A 14,200-nucleotide genomic window follows, 5' to 3' on the forward strand; every position below is an offset into this window, starting at 1 on the left:
ATCACATCACGTTTCATTCATTTCCACCAAAACTGAGAACGTAAATCCTTATACATCTTCTTGCCACCAGGGTGGATAGAATATCGACTACAATGTGCACGCCGCAACAAGCCCTGGCGCAACTCAGAAGTATCAGGAACTACCCATCTATCATTCATCCTCAAACTGCCATCATCAGCCACTCTAAAACGAGTATCTTGTTTCTGAGAAACCAACTCCTTCCATCGCTGAACTCTCTCATCTGTCATCTGTGCGTCACGAATACAACCATATATATCAGGTTCAGCTAATAAGGTAGATACCTGGATAGGAGTCGTCGAGATATCAAAATCATATCCCAAGGAACAACAAGACATCATCATAGCTGATAAACGACTCACATCCTCTGCATTACAACTAACTTTACGACTCAATGCATCAGCAGTAAGATTAGCTCGACCAGGATGATACTCAATCTCACAATCATAATCTTTCAACAAATCTAACCACCTTCTCTGCCTCATATTCAACTCTGTCTGAGTAAACAAAAATCTCAAACTCTTATGATCCGTATAAATCGTAAACGAGGTACCATATAAATAGTGTCGCCATATCTTCAAGGCAAAGATAATGGCTGCCAACTCCAAATCATGCACATGGTACCTTGTTTCATGTGGTTTCAGCTGTCTCGAGGCCTATGCCACAACATGTCGATCCTGCATCAAAACACATCCCAAACCATGTAATGATGATGAAAACCATTTAAGTTAAAATCTTGTTTTATTAAAGTTTTTTTGATTGATGAAAATTTTGAGTCGAGTTTCATATTGTTCTATCATTTTTCTTTGCAAGGGCAAATACTTGAAGAGAGAATATCATATGGTTCTTGAAAGCAAATTATGAACTCTGGGTTTTAGAATTGCATGATAAAAATTGAAAGCAGATAGACTGAATTAATTTCTTTATTTCTCTGGTACTTTGATAGTGCACTGCAATTGAGCCTACCGGGGATGTTGACTTGGAAACATTGCTATCTCGTTTTTCTACTTTGGTAAAGTTTCACGTCCAATCTTCTCATGGTTCTACATGCAAGGTTCTTATTATTTCACATTGTGTTTCCTTACTGATCACTTGATGATGTCATAGTTGTTATTTTGCACAGATAAAAGATGTTGCCGTTGAGGAAAGTGAACCAAAAGTTGAAAAGAAGCAGGCATTTGTGGTTGTGAGGCACGTCAAGTTTGGTCCTTCTAAAAAAAGCTCTGGAAAGAAAGCTACCAAAGCTTCTGAATCAATAAAAAAGTACTCTTCATTAATGGATAGTGGGTTTGCGCCGACTGCAAGATCTCCTTTGGAAGAAAATGAGGATATAGTGGAAACTGGCTTGGAAATTGGGGAGGTATGTACCAGATTCTGAAGAATTTGTTGGATAAAGATGCTCAGACCAGCGAATCTGAATGGGCTGTTTTTCATGGTGCTGAAGATTTCGACGCAGTTTTTGAAATTGAGGATGAAGCACATGACCTGCCCAGAAACGAACAATCAGGAATTGCAACATCACCCTGTTCTTCAGATACTAGCTCTAGACTTGTACTGGAGTCTGCACGATCCCATGCAGCCTCTTATATGTCCACGGAGGTTCCAAAGCAAGGCATAGCTAATAGATACTCGAGAGATTCAAGCTCTGGAATATCTACAAGTGACAGTGATACAAGGAGCTCCCCTAGTAACGTTCCTGGGATTCCAACTCAAGGAAAGCCTCAATTCAGTATGAACACGTCACCTCAAATGAGAAAACCTCAGCCGACTTGAGGTCCCTTCTGAAGAAACATCCAAGCAACCTTCTTCTCGTTCAGGCGTTCGGTATTCTCCATTAAGTTCTTATGACACCGCTGCACAGAACCCAATGAACGGAGCCTTCAAGGTTCCACAACAAGGAAAACAACCACAAGTTTATACAGATGTATCACCCAAATTCAGAACACCGGTGCAAGTGGAGGTTCCTGCTAATGAATTTTCCAGGCAAGATTTGTCTCATTCAAGCATTCCCAGTTCATCAATTCGGTATTTTTAGTTCACAGCCAGTAGATACCATGCCAGAAAGCACACCAGAAGAAACTAATAGATATAGTAAAAGAAATCCTTCGAAGCACAACAGTTGTATCTCCTTGCAGAAACCCTCCTGCCCCATAAGGGAGATGGGGAAGATTCAGTACAGATAGTAGCTCAACTTTGATTCCGAACAAGAACGAAAGTCGGGCAGAAACTCAGGGACGATGATTTTTATGCTTAGCGTTTTAACTTACAGCTACCGTAACTTTGGAAGGTATTCATTTTTTATCTTGAGCCAGCTCCAAAGGATCAACTTAATGTGAAAGTTATTTATATTTGTGCTTTTGCTATTTGTATTACATGACTCCTTGATTGTATAAGGATGAAACTACTTGTCCAATAAAAATTGAATGTCAGTGTTGAGGGCTGGCTAGCTATTTTGTTCTTCATTAACTTTTGTTACTTGTACTGACCTTCTGCCAAGAAAGTTACAATTGAGCAAAAGTGGTGCTTAAGAATCTGATTTCTTCTTATTCATGCAATCTAATTTAGATCTTTTTACTTTGCGATAACACCAATATTATAAGCCTCCATTTGGAATGAAGGAGAATTTGTAGGTGATGGATCAAGATTTCAAATCTTTCCCACAAATTGATTTGATTATCTGTATAATTTTCAAATCCATTGATAAAAATAGATGCCAAATCCTCGGACTATTGGAGTCTTTTCAATACACTCATAATACATTTGAAATCATTGATCAAGTAACTTGATCCAAAAACATACGCAAATTAGGATTATTTCGAGTTTCGAAAACTTAATAGGGTCGGCACAAGATTTATCATGTTATACAAATACTGAAAAAAGAAATGTAACTAATCGTTTACAAAACTATATTTAATTGTTTGAAGGGTAGATAATTTTTAAAATATAACTTTTTTTTAAAAAAAAACAATTGATAGAGATTATGTATTAAAATGATAATAAATTTATTTTAAGTTGCATTTGGAAATTTGAAAGGAAATTCATTATAATTTATTTTCTTGAGGGGCCCAATAAAAGGATGAAGCCCACTTGTATTCTACTCTCTTCAAGCAAACGTTGGTTCAGAAGCTGAAGCCCTCGACAGTTCTTTGTTAAGCCCTCGACAGTCCTCCGTTGGTTCTTGAATTGTATACCTATACACAGGTAAGCTCTACGATGATACGAAATTTCGCTTTTTTGTTTTATTCGTGGGCTTTTCAAATATATATTCATTGGAAATTTTCCTGAATTTTTGTTCTTCCTTCTCCCACAGACGACGATTAGTTTTTGCTATTCGATTTCGTTACCTATCAATCACGTTAGACTTGCAGACGTTTCCCATTTTCTGACTTCCTTTTTCTTGTCTGGTGTGCTCACATTGAATAAGTATGTTCTTGATCTTTCATATCCAAGTTCTCTATTTTTGTTATGCGAGATACATGATTTCTGTATATTTGATATAGTCATACTTGTAAGAAACTTGGGAGTTTTGCAATTTTTTAATTTGTGTGGTGGTGGTTTTATATGTCAATCTGGGTCATTTTTAGCTGTGCAACTGGCCTGATTATAATTACATTATTCACATTATCATTATTTGGATTTTGAAAGGACATTCACAACGAAATCACATGTCACAGTTGTCATGAATGATGGTATAGTTAATTTCTATACAACAACAACATTTAAGCTTTTATCCCAGGGGTCTGCTATTTGAATCCTCCTGTGTCATTGTGCTAATCGCACCATTTGCTCATCTTTATTTAATTGAACTTTATCTTGTTTTCCTGGCATAATATACGTATTTTCCATTTTCTTATGTCGCCTAACTGTGTCGTTTTTTGGTCTCCTAAGTACATGTCCATACCAGGTTTATCGTATCTCTCGAAGTCCAATGAGTTCATTCATGATTACTGTAAAAAGATATGGATTTAGAGCTGATATTTGATGTAACCATATCTTTGTTAAAAACTCTTTGGCACTCTTATCATTCTATCCCCATACATACCCTTAATTGCTTCAATATACGCTACTCTAACATCTTTCTTTTCTAGAATTCTCCTCATAATTTCCCTTGGGGCTCTATTATAAGCTTTTTCCCAACAACTATAAGGTCTAGCTACTAAGTACTAACAAGTTTGTAAATGGCGGGAGGCGGTGGCGGGGCGGTCGATGACCGCCTAACGCCTCGGCCGCCTAGGCGGTTGAATTTTTTTAAGTAATTTTTTCTATATATAATCATGCAATATAATCACAAACAGTCATCATTTTTTTATGTAAAATGTACAATTAAATAATGTTTAAACAAAAAGAAGCTTCATACAATATAATATCATCTAGATAATGTGCAATTAATAAAGATTCATCATCATATTAATGTTATTATGTTAACAAAGTAATATGATTACTTTTACCAAAAAACTAAGTTTAAATTTCAAAGTTTCAATCAATTATCCATCATTAGACAAGTAGAAGACTAAACATAATATTTAAGTTAGGCATTGCATATTATAAAAAAAGTATGATAAATAATAAATATGCAATGACTAACCTAAATATTCTGACTGCTGGCGGCGGCGGTGGGCTGTGTATGGTGGTTGAGACTTGAGAGTTGAGAGTGAAAACCAAAAACAAAATAGAGAAAGTAAGGTGTGCTAGGGTTTCGATATTTAAAATTAGTTGACTTTGACAAAGTTTTTAAAATTGATGACTAGGTTTTTAAATTTGTTGATTACAATTTAAAAATCTTGACTGCCCGCCCCACCCGCCTGCTCGCCGCCTCGACCTGCCTCCCCAACGCCGTATAGCTTATGCCTCACTGAATATGCAGCATATTTCTCATCACTCAGATTAAATCGAAGCGATAAATTCCTCACCACGAGCATCTTCTATAATTGAACAATAAGCCGGAATCGAGCTTTTAAATTGCCAAGAACTGAAACAAAATTTCAGCAAGGTGCAATGGTGGTGGTAATGCGGCATAAGTTCACCGGAGAAACTCGTTTCGAGATGGCTCAACGTCAAATAGGTCGGGTTTGGTCGGAAAGTGTTATAGAGTTCGAGTACCGCCTTCCTTATGTCAGAACCTTGCACAACGTCAGTAAAACAGTCGGAAATCGAGAGGTTAGTAAAGCCATGCAGGCGAGGATTGTGCCTAGGGGTTTTCGGGTTCGTCTCAAGTCGCGATTCTGAAAGCTTTTTTGAAAGAATTTATAAAATATTTTATATAATATTTTAACAATTGTTTTAAGAATAAACATAGCTCCGATTAGACAATTATTTATAATTTTTTTTATAAAAATGTTTTTATGAATAAATATTTTGTAAAAAACACTTTTATAAAAACGTTTTATAAGTAATTGTCTAATCGGAGACATATTCTTAGAACAATTTAAAATATTTTATAAAAATTTTGTGTATAATATTTTATAAATACTTTCAAATGGATTTCAGAATCGCGACTTGAGCTGAACCTGAACCCTAGGCCTCCTCACCTGTGCAGCTCTGTTTCCACGCGATTCTGGCTGTCTTACCAATGTTGTGCTTGGGTTCCGACATAAGGAATGTGGTACTCGAACTTTAGAACACTTTCCGACCAACCCTACTTTTTTCACTTTGAGCCAGCCGTGAACCGAATTTCTCCGGTCAACTTATGCCTTGTCACCACCAACATTGCACCTTGCTGAAATTTTGTTTTAGTTCTCGGCGATTTTGAAGCTCGATTCAAGCTTATTGTTCAATTATAGAAGCTGCCCGGGGTGAGGAATTTTATTGACTCAATTTAAATTAATTTTGGCTCAAATATCACATCATTATTGGTTAATTACTGGGTTAAGACTTAAGATCGTAGTTAAAAGAGTTGATCGATTTCTTGGTATATTCCGACGAACCTATAAATTATTATTGAACTAGTAATGCAATTATCTTTAACGATACTTCGAAAATTATGCAATTATGTTGCGAATATTCTAGCCAAGAAATATTAATATTGTGAATTTTAGTAATTTGTGTGATTTAAACTAAAATATATGAGCTTGGGCATTTTAGTTGAAAGTCGTAATTTTCTGAAATTTTATAAAGCCTAAGTTGTTGATTGAAATTAAGGTTGATGATTAATCGTTGAAATAAATTATCTGCCACAGCGTTAGCAATAAAACTAAATATAATGCTCGGATTTATTTAGAAGTTGCTGATTTACTTTGCTTGAGCTTCGCGGAAAGTTGCTACTTGTAATTGCAGGGAATTTTTCTAACTCCTATTTCGGCAATTTTATTTTTTAAGCTTCCTTCACGACTCGACTCTATGGAGGAGAATTTTGAAGGACTGACTGAAAGAGGATGGCATAAGGAAGATTTTAAAGCTTTGACATCTCAACTTAAGGAGCGTGAGTCTCTTCTTAGGCTCAAGCGCCGGTAATTAATTCTTCCAACCACTTTTCCTTCCATTCCTTTTGTCTCTTAATTATATTTTTTATGTTCATTCTTTTGACGCATGTTTTGTAATTAAATCTGAAAAATTACTTCGTAGATGTTTGATGGGTCTATCCTTGTCCAAAAGAGAACAAGAACGTGCTGAAGAACTACTGCCACCCAATGATAAGTATGCACAAAATTGTTTTTCTTTTGTTTTTGTTTTCATGTGAGTGTATTTTTTTAAACCTTTTTTCAGTGTGATGTGATCATGGTGGAGAATTCTAGTTTTGGGGTCATTATTGATCGAGAAAAGAACACTGTTTAGAATCAGCCTCTAAGAATCCCATACTGGTTCAACAAGAAATTGTGGTGTGGCTAACAAGTCTAGAAAGCTCGTCTAACAAGAAATGTGGTGTGGCTAACAAGTCTAGAAAAGATCATCTACCTAGAAATCTAGTTTTATGGGCTTGGTGTCTCCTTTCGAGCTTATAGCCTCCTAAGAATTGTTGCTGATTTTTTTTTTAAAATTTGTAGATGAAATATTTTAAGGTCAAGTACTATGATATTGTCACCCTAAAACAACTACGACTTTCGATTTGTTCTACTCAAATATGTAGAGTGTCCCACACACATTTTATGGAAAACGCTAGAAATTCTTTCGTCCATATAATACTCATCTTCGATTATCTTAGTATAGATTTTCTTTGTTTTTTGTATAAATTTTGTTTTCCAGATCCTTTTATTATTACATGTTGCTTTATGTTAAACATGTTGATTAATTGGTAAAAATTCATTGGATAAATGTGAAAAACTTGATGTATGAACTATGTCTCTATATTTTTTTTTCTATGTAAATTGAATTGCTTAAAAATAGGTTGAACTTCAGATAAATATATGTTTTGATGGTGAAAAATTCAGACTCCCTGTTATGTTAACTTTAATAAAGCCATATGATCACGTTTCTAAAGAGAAACTGTACTGGCTGTCTGGCTTTGAAGGTAATCCTTTAAATCTCTAAAGGTTTGGCTTTAAAGGGAGTTTCTAAAGGTTTGGCTTTAAAGAGAGTTTGAGTATGGTTTACTCCATGATTAACACATAGCAATGAGTATGAAGTTTTCACTGTCAAAATATTTGATGTGTACTGTGATAGAGGTGATACTTTGAAAGGAATTATAAGACTTAAATTGTAGATGACTGAAGTAGGGATGCGATTGAACTTTGAAGTAGGGATGTGACTGAAGTAGGTTTGAACAAGGTTGGGTTTGGGTAGGAGGTAACACAAAACAACCACAATGTTTTAATTGGAATGTATTTTAAATTATGTTCTTATATTACTTGCTGACTTGGAGGAATATTTTCAAAAGACAAGAAAATAATAAAAAATTATTATTAATAACCCCACTGTAAAATCAATATGATTAATATAAGTTTTTGTTATTTTTTGTAAAAAGACCTGAGTTTTCTATGTGAAAATTTGTTGATTCATTTTGACATTAGGGATGTGTTAATTTTGTCACTTAAAAAAATAAAAATAAATTGTCAATGTGTTCCATTAAGCTTTCGGGAATATGTTTATGATATTGAAATATTTCGCGTTTACGTTTTTTTCTAAAATGGGGTTTGTTATTATTGTCATGTGAAACCTTATCTATTTTTAAAATAATATTTTATAATTTTCCCGCATAATCATATTCTGTCATTTATCGTCATATCAGTTCCTCAATCAATGCATTTGTATTTTAAATTTGGATTATACTTATTTCATATTTTATCACGTGCATTGCGTGAGCAACGAACTGCTAGTCTTGGATATGTTACTTCATGTTAAGCATGCTGATTAATTTGCTTGAGTTCGTAAGAGAAATATGAAAACTAATATGTCCTTGTATGTTTTTTTTTCCTGGGTTTATTGAGTTGTTTCGAAGAAGGTTGAATTCTAAATAAATCAATATTAACGTTTTGGTGAACATCACACTCCCTACTATCTGTCAATCACAATAACCAAGTTTGTAAACAGAAACTATACTGCCTATCAAGGTAATCCTTTAAATCGATAAAGATTTGGCTTTAAAGAGTTTGAATATGGTTTTACTCCATGGTTAACATATAGCAATGAGTTTGAAGATCTGTGTCAAAATGGTGGTTATATTTTGAAGGGAATTATAACACGTTAAATGTAGATGGTGAAGTCGGGATGTGACTGGGAAGTGGGGTTGGACAAGGTTGGGAGTTGAGGTTTGGATATGAGGTTACACAAATAATCATTATGTTCGGAATGAATTTTAATTTTATGTTCTTATATTACTTACCAACTATGAGGAATATTTTTAAAAACAAGAAAATAAAAAAAATTTGTTGTCAATGACCCCATGGTATAATCAACATGATATATAAATTTTTTTTGTGCATTATTTTTTCTAAAAAAAACTTGAGTTTGCTATGTGACAGTTTGTTGCTTTATTTTTATATTAGGGATGTGTTATTGTCTTTTTAAAAAATTGTCAATGTGCATTAAGCCTTCGGGTGTATGTTATGAACTTGAAATATTCTGTATTTTTTTGCAGAAAAGGGTTTTGTTATTATAGTTATTTGTGAAACCTTTTCTATATGTGTAACCATATGCTCCAACTCCATAATATATTTTTGTTTTTAAAATAATATTATATACTTTCCCACATGGTCATATTTTATCATTTATTATCATTTTATTAATCAATCAATGTATTTATATTTTAAATTCGGATTATACTTATTTCCTAATAATTTATGGCCACACATTGCATTTGTGCTTTAAAGTTGGGCATATTAGGGGATTTTTTGTTTTTTCCTTGATGATATTATTGTCTTTGATGTTTTGATAAATGCGGTTCCGGGTTTTTTGGAAACATTTTACTGATTTCGAGTGAATAATAGTGGTGAAGTGTTTTTACTCTTTTTTTTTGGCAGGATTCTACCTGAGTCATTAGTTAGAGAGGATGATGTGAGTTTTCTTACAATACTGTGTTATAACACTTGATTAATTGATTTTGGATTATTTTAATGGTTTGCACTCAGTCCCTTCATCTTTTTCTGTGTAAGCATAGGGGTGTAGGGTTGAGGCATTGACATTCTCATTACTTCTCTATAGGACATCCTTATTAGGTTTTCTAGTGATATTCTGGGTGAAACTGAAGTTTCGGTGGAAAGTAGCAGCGATGAAGTGAAAGAAAAAGACTAAGTATGACTTGGATATTTTGGAATTACTTATAATCCTCTAAGCATTCAAGGAGAGATCACACAACAAAATCTCTAGAAACTTCAATAGTATTTAGAAAATAAATTACTCAATCTCTATTTCTATTTTGATTTTTGAGCACTATATGCCTCTTGAACTTCATCTCTTCTACCTGCAAACTTGATTTGTATTAGGGAAATAAGATCATACGTCCTGACATAACTTAGATCATATGTCCTGACTTGCGTTGACTACTATGAAATTATGAAATATCTTATTATTTTTTAAGAAAATTGCACTGGTCACATTCTTTTGATCCTTTTATCACATGCTTCGTGTAGTGGTTTAATTGCAAACTTTGAACACATGCGTGAATTTACATTATGCATATGGAGGTTATTTTGTCTGATGTTCTGGAAATTTGATGTTTCATTCCAGGTGAACTATGATGACATAAGAAGTTGCGTAGAAAGGGGATATAATGCATATAACTGCAAAATGGAAAACCATGGTGTTCTAGAGGGTTTACAAATTTTTAATTCCCACGATGATCTCAAAGATGTATTCTTCCTTCTTGATGACATGACAAACAAAGGATTATATTCTTTCGTTGAGATACTCACGGGGGGATTAGTTAAATACGAAAAAACCAATTGGTGTATGAAGAAGATAATTAGAGAGTTTCTTCCTGAAGTTCTTGCTGATAAGAGTGACATTTCCAAAACAAGATTGAAACATATTTTTCAACTACTGAAAGATATGACAATTTTTCGTGGGTATCAGGCGGTTTGTCCAACTCCTTCTGAAGCTTATTGCGCTGCAGGTATCAAGATACTGGATGGGCTTGAGGACTTCCCTTTTAGAGCTTTAAGCGCTATGCATAGGAAGGTGAGAGGAGTTAGGGGATACATCCCAACCCTGCAGTCACCAAAATCTGGATGGAGCCGTGATGGTTTAATCAATGTAATTAGGAAAAAGTGCATGAAGATGCTCTTGGATCTTAGTAATGGTAATGAGCCTGCAGAGTCGTTAGCTGGGGCCTTGGGAGTTGCTGGCTTGACATTAAAGCTGATGCTTAACCAGCCTGCTGCAATAGAATTTAGGAAATTTTCACCAGAAATCGAAGCATTACAAAATGACATAGCAAGGGCTATTTTCTTCATAAATGATCCGAAGATAGTAAGCTTGATAGAAGTGAGAAGAGTGAATGTTTTATTGTCTCCTAATGTTGAGATGTCGATCAGAAGTTTACGCAGGGCTGTAAGGAATTTATTGACTGAATATCTTTTTGAGTGCAGTGATATGGACAAGGTCCCAAATTGTTTACTGGAAACTCTTGACATTATCATCAATGATAGATCTCGACGTCCACGTCTCAGAAGATTGCCCTCTTCAGGGATTCATACCAAAGAGTTAGTGGAGGAGGAAATACAAAAGGAGGTAGAATATGTATTAATTGTCAGTGCTCAAGCAAAAGTAGTTGTATGGAACATTCTACCTGAGTATGCATTTGAACGAGATTTTTCTAACGCATACATGGAGGATTTAGAAAAAAGTGATATCCTCTATATATAAGATGACGATGAACAAGTAAGAGAGAACCCTCAGTATGGTGGACATTATTCTCATGATTCATATTGTGGATCAGAAAGCATTTGTGAAACTTCACCTGTATCAACGGCTAAATCAAATTGCTTTTCCCCTCTTCTGTCCTCAAGCAGTAAGTTGGATGTACCTCTAATGTCTTTTCATACCACAGAAATGGATCCAGATAAAAACCATAGTTTTGTTCATTCCGCAAAATGCGGGGACTCAAAAGTACTAGATTGTTCATTCACAGATACGAAACATCACCTACCGGGATGTTTTGGGGAATGTGGATTGGCTTATCCTGATCCTCTTAAAGCGACAATCAAGAAAAAACTATTTTCTCTATCTAACTCATCTGACACCAGCCACAATGAAATTAATGGTGGAAAGACGACAAAATTCTCATTTTCCACCTCGAAATTTGAATTTTCTGATGCACCAGTTGAACAGAAAATCCCCTTCCCTGAGCAGAGCAGGAGTGTTAATCAATACCTTGAGGTGCAGGAAGCTTGTGATGCCGTGAGTATGGTCGCCTATCAGTTTATAGGTCATATGTTGGACGATCTTGCTAAGATGGAAGGCTTAGAATTACCTCAGTGTGATAGATTATACCTCCGAAGTAATGCTTCAGTTCTTAAAGATTCGGAAGGTAAAGTATCCACATTTGTCCTTATGTTTATGATACAAGAAGGTTTTGATGGTTAACATGTCTTGTGCTTTTAGTGGCTATCTTATGTTGTGCATGCCTAATTTGGTGAATATGAAACTACTGTTTCTATGGGCCATATTGTATTTTTCCTGCAAACTCTATAGGCCGAAAATCAATTTTTTTAAGGTTTAAAGAAAGCATATTTGTTGCTGATTCATTATGGGTTCTCGTGGACTGCTTTTAAACTGCACTGTGAATTTAAAAATATAGTCTGACATTTATTTCAATAGGCATCCACATTTTATTTGTCAATAATTTCATTACCTTTACAATGAACCATCGTAATTATATTAGTTGAGAATTTAATCTAAGTTCATCCAATACAGTTTTACAAAATGCTCAGTCCCTTGTAAATCCCTCAACTATTTTGTTACATTTCTGCATTTATGTACTAAGCCACCTGGGCGTCCCGAAAAATTCTTCTTTCACAAGAGGTGGTGCGTTCTTCTGTTTACGGAAGATAATTTTCTTTTGGAGGATCACGTGTTTTCAGACTTGTCTTTTAGTATTCTTAAATAGTCACACATTTATGTTTGTATTTTAAGTAATACATAAACAAATAGATTTACAGCTATGTATTTTTGTTTGAATAAGTTTTCTGTAATGTACGTGATCAACATCCCTTTTTCAGAGCGTCTTTTTGTCAGGTTTTTATTCGCTTTTTTCCTCTTGTGTGTTGCTATTGCTAATACCTAGTTGAAATTATACAGTTGCATCAATATCCAAGTTAGTACATTTCCACATTTTAAGAACATAAATTACATCTATGTATTTTTGTTTGAATAAGTTTTCTGTAATGTACATTATCAACATCTCTTTTTCAGAGCGTCTCGTTGTCAAGTTTTTATCCCCCCCCCCCTTGTGTTTTGCTAATGCCTGGTAGAAATTATGCGGTTGCATCAATGTCCAAGTGAGTACATTTCCACATTTTAAGAACATAAATAAATTAGCAATTGTTTGAAGAGTAATTAAGTTTTTTGATTAGGATGGAATCTTATTTCTTAAGTTGAATAAAGTCGATAACAAGTCAGTCTTAAGGTCTAAACCTGATGAAAATTTGTTTCACTTGTTAAAAAGCGTTCACAGTCGAGGGCTGTAGTTGTTCTAAAGTTGTGTTGTGAAATTTGTTGATACGTGTTGATCATTATTAGGAGCTACATAGTTGAAATGTAAGGTGTTTTGGAACATAAGTTATTACTCTGGTTAGAGGAGAATGTAGGACACACTGACCAAGTTACATAATTCTACCCCCATTGAAACTTGGTTGATATTTAGTTTGATTACCTACTCATTTTTGAGTTCAAAATGCTTAAATTATTTTTTTGGATTGCTTTGGCTCGATGTGATTTATGAGTTAGAAATTTCAACCAGTCAATTTACCATTTGATGATTTTATCATATATACTCACTATTCTATTGTTTTCTCCTCCAGATTCCCCACACACTTCTTTAGCAGCCAAGTTCTCAAGAATGTGGAAAGATGCGCAGGAGCGCTGACACTTCTCACTTACAAGCTCATGAAAGTGTGCCTTCGTGAAGGGTTTGTAACGTCCCGAAAATTTGAAAGTCCACGTGAATCACATGCATGCAAGTTATCAAATTTTTTATGTATTTTAATTGAATGTTTTAATTTCATAAATTAATTATGATGTCATGTTTACATGTTTAAAATATACACTTCAACATGAATGCATAAAAATGTATTTTTAAAGGTTATTCGTGATGCGATCGAAGAACAGAGACCGAGAGCTGAAAAATGGAAAATGTTTTTATTAAATAATTATTTTTAATTATTTAAAATAATGTTGATGTTTTTTGATATTTTTGAAAGAAGGAATTTAGAGGTGATTTTATACGCCGAGATGTAATTTTTATCGGCATTTGATTTTCAACGAAAATATGATCTTTTTGACAATTCGGTTAATAATTTCACGAATTTTCCTAAACAAAATAATTTTTAAATGTATTATTGGGCTTATTGGATTTAGTATAACAAGTTAATGGGTTGAAGCTTGCACATAAGTTTTATTATCAATTTATTAGCCCAAAACCCTACCCCAAACTCTTTAAAACTCAAGCCCAATTCCCCCTCAACACCACACAACTCCTTCTCTCCTCAAAACACATGGCACACACTAATTTGCAAGAGGAAAGCATCGGTTTTCTTGAGGGGATAACTAATGGGGGCCAGAACTGGGTAAAAAAGAAATTAGGACATAACCT

At 34.4% G+C, this 14,200-nt stretch overlaps 1 pseudogene; it reads left to right on the forward strand.

The window, feature by feature from the left end:
- The first annotated feature begins 5,977 nt into the window (after positions 1–5,977).
- Positions 5,978–11,973, forward strand: LOC140958046 (uncharacterized; annotated as a pseudogene).
- The last annotated feature ends 2,227 nt before the right edge of the window (positions 11,974–14,200 follow it).

The sequence above is a fragment of the Primulina huaijiensis genome, chromosome 14, assembly GCF_012295235.1.
Source record: "Primulina huaijiensis isolate GDHJ02 chromosome 14, ASM1229523v2, whole genome shotgun sequence".
Taxonomy (NCBI): domain Eukaryota; kingdom Viridiplantae; phylum Streptophyta; class Magnoliopsida; order Lamiales; family Gesneriaceae; genus Primulina; species Primulina huaijiensis.